Source organism: Cupressus sempervirens, chromosome 4 (genome assembly GCF_028749045.1).
Source record: "Cupressus sempervirens isolate cs-2001-9-10 chromosome 4, ASM2874904v1, whole genome shotgun sequence".
In the NCBI taxonomy this organism is placed as follows: domain Eukaryota; kingdom Viridiplantae; phylum Streptophyta; class Pinopsida; order Cupressales; family Cupressaceae; genus Cupressus; species Cupressus sempervirens.
In genome coordinates, this window is record NC_143121.1 from 705,375,383 (window position 1) to 705,386,326 (window position 10,944).

The window sequence follows — 10,944 nt, forward strand, 5'->3', positions numbered from 1 at the left end:
CCGGCACACGTGGCTATTCCTGATTCACCGTAAAACTAACTACCGTCGGTACACCTTTTCGATGATGCAGTCTGCCCGTCGTGAGACTTCCGACTTGCTGTGAAATTTTCAATCTGCGACTGGGCCCATTCCACTTGGCACCACCTCAGCGATGCATCCTGGTGAGACTTGACCCCACCAACATGTGGCAACAGGGCGCCATGTCGTTATACTAAAAATCTTGCAGCTTCGTCATGGCGAGATGGCACCTGTCGCCGATCCATTTCCAATCTGATGGTCACAAAAACTTGACCTCCCGCGACCCTCCTTCTTTATTAAATTGTCAGGCCCGCTGGCACGTGGCGTCAGCTTATTGGTCAGTCGGTCACCCTGAATCCGATAGCATCCGGCGGCATGGAATGCGGTCCCGCCAGGACACATGGCACAAGGGCGCCAAGTCGCCGATGTTATCTACTGAGCTTTTCTCGATAGCGAGACAACGCTAGTCGTAGATCTCTACGGATTCGACGATCGTGAAGACTTGCCATTCCTCCCAAAACTACTGGGCCTGCTGAATGCATGTCATCATTTGATTCATTCTCCTGACGTCGATTGGTAAGACCTGACTCCTGCTGACATGTGGTGGATGGTCGCTATGTCGCCATGTTAAAAACCTCGCATCTCTACCATAGCGAGATGGCGCCTTCCGCTGATCTGGATCAATCTGACGGTGGAGATCTTACCCTTCCATGTACTGGTGACACTGACTGAACTCTGACTTGGAGGATGTGGTTGCTCTTTATTGGCCCAATGAAACACCTCCCTGGTCTAACAAAGCACCAACTCGGAGGGTCCGTATTGCCTTGACCCCACTGATGAATACGTGGCTACATCTGATTCGCCACCATGGCACTGGGCTCCTGACTACTCATGCAAAGTACTTGCTGGGACCCAACGTGCCTGGTCGCTTCCTGCCACGGTGGATTTTTTGATTGGGCGCTATGTCGCCATCAGAAAATGCATTGGTTTTCCGTTGGTGCCATAGCGCCTCGCCGTGTTTTGAAACTTTCGAGCCGTGAAACTGTCTGCCCACTGCCACGAAACCTCTGTCCTGCCGTACTCTGCGACTTGCGCCTGGACTCTGAATGACACTTGGCAATCCTTGGTGAGACCTGGCCCATGTCGATACACCTGGCATAGCCCTGCGACATGGCCCCGCCTGACACGTGGCATCAGGGTGCAATGTCGCTGTCATAACCCTCGCGTATCTTCGCCATAGCGCGATGGCGCCTACCGTCGATCGGCCTCGATCCAACGATCATGATCATAGACCCCGACTGTGTGAGCCGTGCTGACAGAAATTTTGACCTGGCACACGTGGTTTCTCCTGATCCGTCACCGGAACACCTGATCACGTCGGTCGTTGAAACTTGTTGCCGTGATTATTTTCGCTGGGCGCTATGTCGCTATGGAGATTTTCTGGCTAATATGTGATAGCGACATAGCAGACAAGGCACCGTGGAACTTTTCAAACCCGTTGAACGCTGGACCCACCTCTACAACGTGTCGTCAGGGCGTCATCGCGCTATCATAAATATCGTGCATTTCGTTTATAGCGTGATGGCGCCTACCGTCGGTCTGTTTGGATCTGACGGCCAGAAACCTGCGGGTTGCAACATTAAACTATTAATTCAAGGCTAGCCATTGCACGGGCCGCACTTTCAAAATTTAAATCCTTGGCGGCAAAACCAGAGGTAACAGGAACTAGGGTTTTCTAATGTTTTCTCCACATCCAAATAAAAACTAACATATATATCTAGATTCTAATTTCAAGATTGAAAGTTCAATAACAGAGAATATTTAGACACATATAACAGACATGATGAAATAGGAAGAAAAAGAGTGCAAATAGATTATGCAAAAATCATGAGTGCACCTGGACACTGATGCTAATTTGCCATCCCTCAGAAGTCCATAGAAAATCCTTTCCTTCTCCACATTCGCAATTCCTCCAAGATCCAAGCCAACCGAAACCTCCAAGTGACTAGAAGTGCTTGAAGAAGCATAAAAGCATGTAGAAACATATGAGCATGTAGAAGCATATGAGCTTCTCAAATGCATGTAAGCTTTGAAGCTTGTTCAAACACACTAGGAGAGCCTCTATTTAAAGGCCTCTAAGATGCATCTAGAATGTGTCTAGAAACAACTAGAAGATAAGCATGACAACTAAGCATGAGTCTTCTCCAACCTTCTGGATGAGTCATAAGGTTGTAGACACCATGTGCTCAAATAATATGCTAACTCCTAAGTCTAGACAACTGGTGCAAACTTAGAGTGCAAACTCTTGTGTTGTCTACATGACAATTCTCGAGAATTTGCAAACTCCTATGTGAGCAAACATTAAAATAATGCACAATAATTAATTTAATATTTAATTTACTCTTTCAAATTTAATTTATTTATTTATTAAATCTCATGCACTAACTTTAATAACCCTACTTATTTAATCTTAATATATTTATATTTTAATCACATGAAATCTAGAATCTTTTAATAATTTTAATATATTTTCCACTTTTACATTTATTTTTGAGACTTAATTAATAAATATTTATTTATTTAAATAAATATTATCACATTCCAACTTTAAAATTATAACTTTTATCTTCAAATTTAATTATTTTATTTAATTAATTTCCTAATTAATTAAATAAAATAAATATTAAAATACCATATTAATTTTTCATTAAATTAAAGCATTAATTAAATCTTTTAATTAGGCTTAATTAATAGAAAATACATCAAAGACTCATAAAATAAAATACGAAAACCCATCATAGCAAAACACATACAAAATCAAACCAAAAGGGTTAATATCACGAATTACGTCATCCAACGTATTCGGAGGGTACTCAACTCAGATACTTGTCTTAATTTCCAATTAGGACAATTGGCTTAAAGGGTTGGGATTTGGACTTGAGAATTTATCTCCCCTCTCTTACCATTGAGATAATGTGATAGGTACGCTCATCCTGGCAATTCAGGGAAGTCGATACCTGGTACCTGCAACCTGCATAAAAACCACGCATGTACATACAATATATACTAAACTAAACAGACAATGGCAGGAAGTGGTGTATTTTGTAGATCTCGACTAGCAAGTGACTATGACTCCCTTCCTTAACCACATCAGACACGCCATACATAAGAGCAAACACACACACCATACACATGCAAGTATGGGGTAAGTATCCATAATAAAACACATGTGATAATAAATCATCTTACTAATTATCATTAATAACTGCAAACACTGAAAATAATCATCATGCATACATGAAATGTAAAGTACCAAGTAATCTCATCAAATATCAACTGAATCCATAGCACAATATCTGATAGTCTCAAAACAATGTTGTTAACCATCAACATAAAACTAACCCTAAAAGAGTTTGACAATGATAACAAAAATGCGACCTAGGGGTAGGCACTACAAACACTTCTTACAATAGTTTTCTATCTCAAATGATCTTTTCAATCATATATCAACAATAACCTCATGGAAGCCCTGACTATGTTGGATGCAGTGGAATAGTGCTATCAACATGGCTGGAGAAGGATTATTTGTGAGGCTAAATCATAGGTGGTTGTGAATATATTGAATAGAAGGAACCTTGTGCATGTGGATTGGCATTTGGCTCTGGTTATTTAGTAGATCACTCAGTTATACAATTCTCTGGATTCTGTGTCTTTTATGCATATCCCTTGTGAGTGGAATGGTGTGGCTAATTGTTTGGTTAAATGGGCCTCCGAGCATGGGCCAACTTGGAACATTATTGATAATAGGATGCTTCCCCTTGATTTATCTTAGATGCTGGATCAACTTGTGGACCAAGATAAAGTTCTGTAGTTCTCTTTGTTTTTTGTGTTGTTCTGCTCTCTTTGGTATTCAATTAAATTTTTACCCCTCTTTTAGTTGGCAAATTAGCAATATCCATAATGAACTAATTTATAATAGTACCTTCCAAAAATATCAATTATTTTTAAACATATTGACAATTTTTTGGATTGAGGCAAATTGTAAAATCTAGTCACATATAAGCCTATCGGCTTAAAAATGAAGTGTCAAGTTTTTATTACTCCATTTAGAAGAGCTCACTGATAACTGGTTTTACAATGTCACATGACACAAATTCATAGTCTCCTCAATAATTTGGAAGGCTTCAACCAATGGCTATTCAAAGATTTGACAAGGTTGATTCAATAATTCACTTTCAAGAGTTGGCATAACTAAAAGACCACAAATAAGTGGAATACTAAAAGAGACACAAGTGAATACTAGAAGATTATTGTTAAAGTTCTTAATATAGCTAAAAAAAAATATTATGTTATATACATAAACATGGGTTGTTTAAGACACCTGAGGGAGCAAAGGGATTACTAAAAACATTCTTGATTTTACAATTAAAACAAACATGCATTTATTGAAATTTTGTTTTTATCATAATATAGAATTTTATCAAATTTTCTCTCTTATATTGATACAATACAAGTTTATTTGTTCTATATTAATTTCTTTGCAATTTTATTTATAGTTTCTAATCTTTATCTCCCCTTTACCAAATTGTAATTTTCCATCCCTTGAATTAATTTAATTTAATTTTGAAGCTTTACAACTTTATCTTAGTCTATGTGAAACAATCCTTGGGGAGTTGACTCTAAATGATTGAAATTGATTTTATAATAGAATAAAAGAATTGAAAAATTAGAAATCTATTTAGAATTTCACATACACCCTATAAACTTTTCTTTATTAGTAAAATATTTATAACTATATGAAAAATCTATTTCAAATAAGATGAAAAGTGAAATTTGAATGTTCCATATTACATTAGATGCTCTTGGAAAATTGCTTCCACACCCAAAACTTATAATTTCTACGTTTTAAAAAAATCAAACCAAAATATCATTATGAAAAAAAAGAAAAAAAAGTGAATATGATAACAAAAGAATTTAAATTTCTACAATCATTATAGACCAAAGGTAACTCCATTCTAATTTTCTTACATTTCCTAATTTAATTCACTTTCCTAATCTCTATTGAATTGAGTAAAGAAATAAAGGAAAAAGAAAGAAGCTTTTTAATGTTCACAAGGAAACTAGTCTACATAATAATTCAATTTTTAAATTAAAAATAATAATAAATATTTGAATACTTTCTTTAATGAATATATTTTTAATTTTTTTTTTTGCATATCTCAAAATAATTCTACACATTTGGACCATTGAATGTTACATCAAATATTTCATAAAAAATTGCAAATCCTCTAGTTGTGTCATAAGTGAATTAAATTTTTTAATTAATGTAGATTAACCTTTCTAATAATTTAGATAGGTTGGCTATCTTTGCATGACCTCCAAATGTCACCAATTTTGAATTTCAACAAGAAATCTCTATTTCAATTGTCATGTCTTTTTATTCAAAAAACTTTTTCTAGTTTGCAAATAATTGCCATTTAAAAATATGCAATATAACCTTTCTGCAAAATAAATTTTCACCATTTTGCAATTCTTCTTCCTAGGATCCAATAAAATAATGAAATGCTTAAGAATGATAATCTCTTTCACATATGAACAAGGAAACATGTAAAGATCCCCATCAAACATCAAAAGAAGAAGTAAATAAGGGATAAATAAAAAAATATATTTTCCTAAATTATTTGTTTTAATCAAAATTTTCATAAAGAAAAGAAGATAAACTAGAGTAAGACACAACCTTGTTAATCTTTGACTTTTCAATCCTATATACTAAATACAAAACCCTATATTAAGAGATATAAGATGATATATCATTTTATTCATTCTACAACATTAAAATCTAAATGGCCCTTCAATTGAGAAGAAAACATGATTTAAAATCAAGCTAAAAAGGAATTGCAACAATACTTGCCATGATTTGTGTGCCCATGTTTCATTGGACACAAAACTTTTTAGCCTTTTTTTAGATAAAAAAATCAACACCTATCTCTAAATACAATGTATAACTAGTAGCTACATGCTTTTATGCTTTCAATGATTAGCCAATAGAAATATATATTTCAATTTTTAAATTGAAAATAATAATAAATAATTAAAAATAATAATATCTAATATTAAAAAAATGTATTATTTTCTTACTTCAAAAAAATTCTATGTAGTGGCGACTTCGAGTAACTACTGTGATAGTTCAATAAGAGCTTTTGTTTGAAGTTAATAATATTATAGTTGTTTCAGATAGAAAAGAGTGATACCAATTTTTTAAAATAAAATTTATAATTATAATCTTAATTCTAATTATAATATTAATAATAAAATATTATTTGATAGTTTTATGGTTGTAAGGATTAGTTAATAATTGAATGATACAATCTATTTCTATTGTGAAACTCACTTAACTATGATTTGTCTTATCATATATTCATAATTGATTTCGTGATAAAAGTTCATTTTTTTTTAAAGAATGCAATGTGTTACTTATGTTTTAAAAATTAATTACAGTAGAGTATCTATATTATTCTAATTAATGTTATAGTTTCAATTTATTATGAAGATAATTCAGATTATCTATTTTTCAATTTATTTTACTACTTATTTTTTGACATATTATTTTTAACATTTATTTGATATATTGTTACTTTTTTCATGTAAATAGTATAATAGCACAAGCACATTATGAACTTTTTTTTTTATAAAATAAATAAAATAAAAAAATTAAATGCAAAAAGCATTAGATGCAACCATATAAAAGAGAATATACATTTCTAATGTAAAAAAAATCTTGAAAATAAATTTTAAAAAAATTAAAAAAATTGTAACCCTAAATAAAAAGAATATAGCTTGAATAATAAAGATAATGATGTTGTGTTTATTAATAAAATTATTTTTTAAAAGAAATGTCTGTTGAGATTTTTTCTAAAATTGTCTAAAGTAGAAGTTTCATGCAATTTTTTTTTATTAAAATAAACTTTAGAAAAATTTGAAGTTTCCATTTACAAAACTTTTATTGAAGTAAACTTTTGAACATTAAAAGTTTCTATTTAGACATCAAACATTTTATTGAATGATAAATAGGGGATTTATAGATATCTTTAATTTTTTAACTTAGAAAACTTATGATGCTTTTCATAAAAATAATAATAAATTCATTTGATTGGTCAAAATAAAAAAAAATTAATAGAAGAAAAGCAATACAATAAAATAAAATTTTAAGCTAAAAAATATGCATCTTACCTTATAAAGTTCAAGTTGTTTTAAGCATACTATGGAACTATGGTTTAAGTGCGCAACAAAAAGTTTAGGCTACGTTTTTATTAATTTATTGTTATACTTTCTCACCAAAGATTTGAAAATAAAAAAATTGGAAAGTAATTAAAAAAAAGTAAAAAAAACAATCTTTAATGATGTTTACCATAACAAAGATAAATAACAAACAAAAACTAACAAGAATACTAATAGAAATTAGCACATTGTTATTAGAAACTAAAATAGTTCAATTCTTAAATCTTTTAAAATAAATCTATTGTACAATTAAAATAAATAAATCTATCAAGAAAATAAATGAATCTCTCTATTCATCTACAAATAAATTATTATTTTTCCAGGATAACTTTCAAAATGCATTGAAAAGAAAAATAAATTTAAAAAATTAAGTTTGTCTAACCAAAGGATGAAATGATTATGCCAAGAAATGGGACCTCTAGTATTCTACATTTTTTGTTAAACATTAAGGGAAAATTATTCACAATATTTTCTAAACTCTACCTGCACTTGCACAATATACTTTCAATATATTTTCTGTATACTAATAATTGCTTTTGCATGAAAAAATTAAATATATTCCTCACAATGCATGAATCATTTATTTCACCAAATTAAAATTCTCAAATACAATTTATATACAAACCAAAAGAAAATTCAAATACAAACCAAGGGCAGGAAGCTAATAATTCAAATTAATAATAGCTACAATTAGTTCATAAAGTTAGGAATTCAAATTAGCAATATCTGCAATGAACTAATTTAGAATAGTACCTTCCAAAAATACCAATTATTTTAAAACATCTTAACAATTTTCCAATCGATTGGGGCAAATTGTAAAATTCGGCCACATATGAGCCTATCGACTTAAAAATGAAGTGTCAAGTTTTTATTACTCCATTTAGATGAGCTTGCTCATAACTGATTGTATAATATCACATGGCACAAATTCATAGTCTCCTCAATAATTTGGAAGGCTTCAACCAATAGCTATTGAAAGATTTGACAAGGTTGATTCAATAATTCACTTTCAAGAGTTGGCATAACTAGAAGAGCACAAATAAGTGGAATACTAAAAGAGACACAAGTGAATACTAGAAGTGTAGTGCTTAACCTCATTCACATCTTTTCTGGACATTGTTGTTTTTATTATCAGACTATGATAGACTAGTTTTATGTTGATGGATTAGTGGTATTGTTTTGAGACTATCAGACATTATGTTATGGATTCAGTGGTTACATGATGAGATCATTTAGACTTTACATTTCATGTATGCATGATGATCATAATATTGCTTTTAGTTATTGTTGATGATTAGTTAGATGGTTTATTATCTCATGTGTTTTATTATGGATACTTACCCCATACTTGCATGTGTATGGTGTGCGTGTTTTCATATTGTATGGCGTTTATGATATGGTTAAGGAAGGGAGTCGTAGTCACCTGCTTAGTCGAGATCTACACGATGCACCACTTCCTGCCATTGCCTGTTTAGCTTAGCATTATATATATTGTATGTACATGCATAGTTTTTCTGCTGGTTGCAGGTACCGGGTATCGACTTCTCTGAATTGCTAGGATGAGCGTACCCTATTATACTATCTCAATGATAAGAGAAGGGAGATAAATTCTCAAGTCCAAATCCCAAACCCTTAAACCAATTGTCCTAGTGAGGTAGGACAAGTATCTGGATATTTTACCCACCGAATGTGTCGGATGACATATTTCATGATTTTTAACCCTTTAGACTGATTTTGTGTGAATTGCTCTATGATGAGTTTTTATATTTTATCTTGGAGGTCAATGTTGAATTTTCTATTAATTAAGTCTTAATAAATGGATTTAATTAATAAATTAATTATTTGAGAAGATTAATATAAAATATCATGGTCTTTGATATTTTGATTATAAATAATTAAATGTGAATTAATTGAGGAAAAAAGATTAAATAAAAAATAAATAAATTAGAAATTAAAATTAATAATAATTATAAATAATAATAAAAGTAATAAATAAATAATAATAATCAAAGTTATAAAAATTAAAATGAAAGTTATAAAAATTTAAATAGAAATTATATAAAAAGTAAATTGGAGTTATAAGCTTGCCTAGGAGTTAACGCACCTTTTTATTTCTCTTATGTCAACAACACAGAGGTTAGTGCATCAATTAAGCACATGGTGTCTGCAACCTTATGATTCATCTAGAAGGTTGGAAAAGACACATGCTTAGTTGGTGACACCTTCTAGCTGTTTCTAGAAGCATTCTAGGTGTTTCCTGAGAGCTCTATATATTCAGGCATTCCTAGAAGCTTAGACATAGCGTTTGGAGAGCATTTGGAGCATTGGAGGACTCAAAAATTTTGAAGAAGGGAGGAGCTTGCTCTGTGGGTTTTCCGAGGAAGAGCGAATTAGCATTAGAATTCAGGTAGATTCTTGTGATTTTATTTATGCTATTTTTGCATCTTGCATTCTCTGTTTTCTTTGTGTCTTCCATATGTCTTATGAGGATTTTCTTATTTTAATTGTATGCATTCTCAATATGGGTAGTTAAAATTTATTTGAGAATCTTTTATGCATAAATAAGAAAAGAACATAGGGCTAGGGTTTAAATTCATAGCCAAATCCATTAGATTAATATTTGAATAAATTTGAAATTTAAGTTTATAGAAAAATTCTGAAAATTAGAATTTTTAAATAAACTGTTTATATTTTCTAATTTGCACACACACACACACACACACACACACACACACACACACACACATGTTTATGTGCTGTGATATTGATTATCTCTGCGTGTATATATAGATACACACACACATATATATACCTTTATATATATATATGTATATATATACATATGTACATATATATATATATATATGTACATATGTACACATATATATATATATATATGTGTACATATGTACATATATATATATATATATGTGTACATATGTACATATATATATATATATATATATATATGTGTACATATGTACATATGTACATATATATATGTGTACATATGTATATATGTACATATATATATACATATATACATATATACATATATATATATATATGTACATATATACATATATATATACATATACATACATATATACATATATATATATATATGTACATATGTACATATATATATATATGTATATATGTACATATATATATATATATATTTATTCATTTAAAAATTGAATATCATACCATTGATCGATTACGTTTTAAAAACGTTAAACTTTGTTAAAATTGAAATCGCATATAATAACCAGTGAGTTGAAATCGCTTATGCGATTTAAAAAAAAAAGTAATATACATAAAATGGGAGAGGACGAGACCCGTGCCCCCGTGCCCACTGCGGTCGCAGTGTACCGGCTGTCGTAGGTACTGCGACGGCAGGGGTACAAAATACCCACTGACGTTGTAGGCCCTGCGACCGCAGGGTCCTGCGTACCGCCGGTGGCATATAATTATATATATGTGTTATAACAGTCGTTTCATATGAAATCGATTTTCATTGTTATTAAATTTTCATATGTTATATTGTATGAATCGAAATTATTAATTCAATTTTATAAAATATAATAATAATAATTATTTATATATTTATATATGTATGTATGTATATATATATATATATTTAAA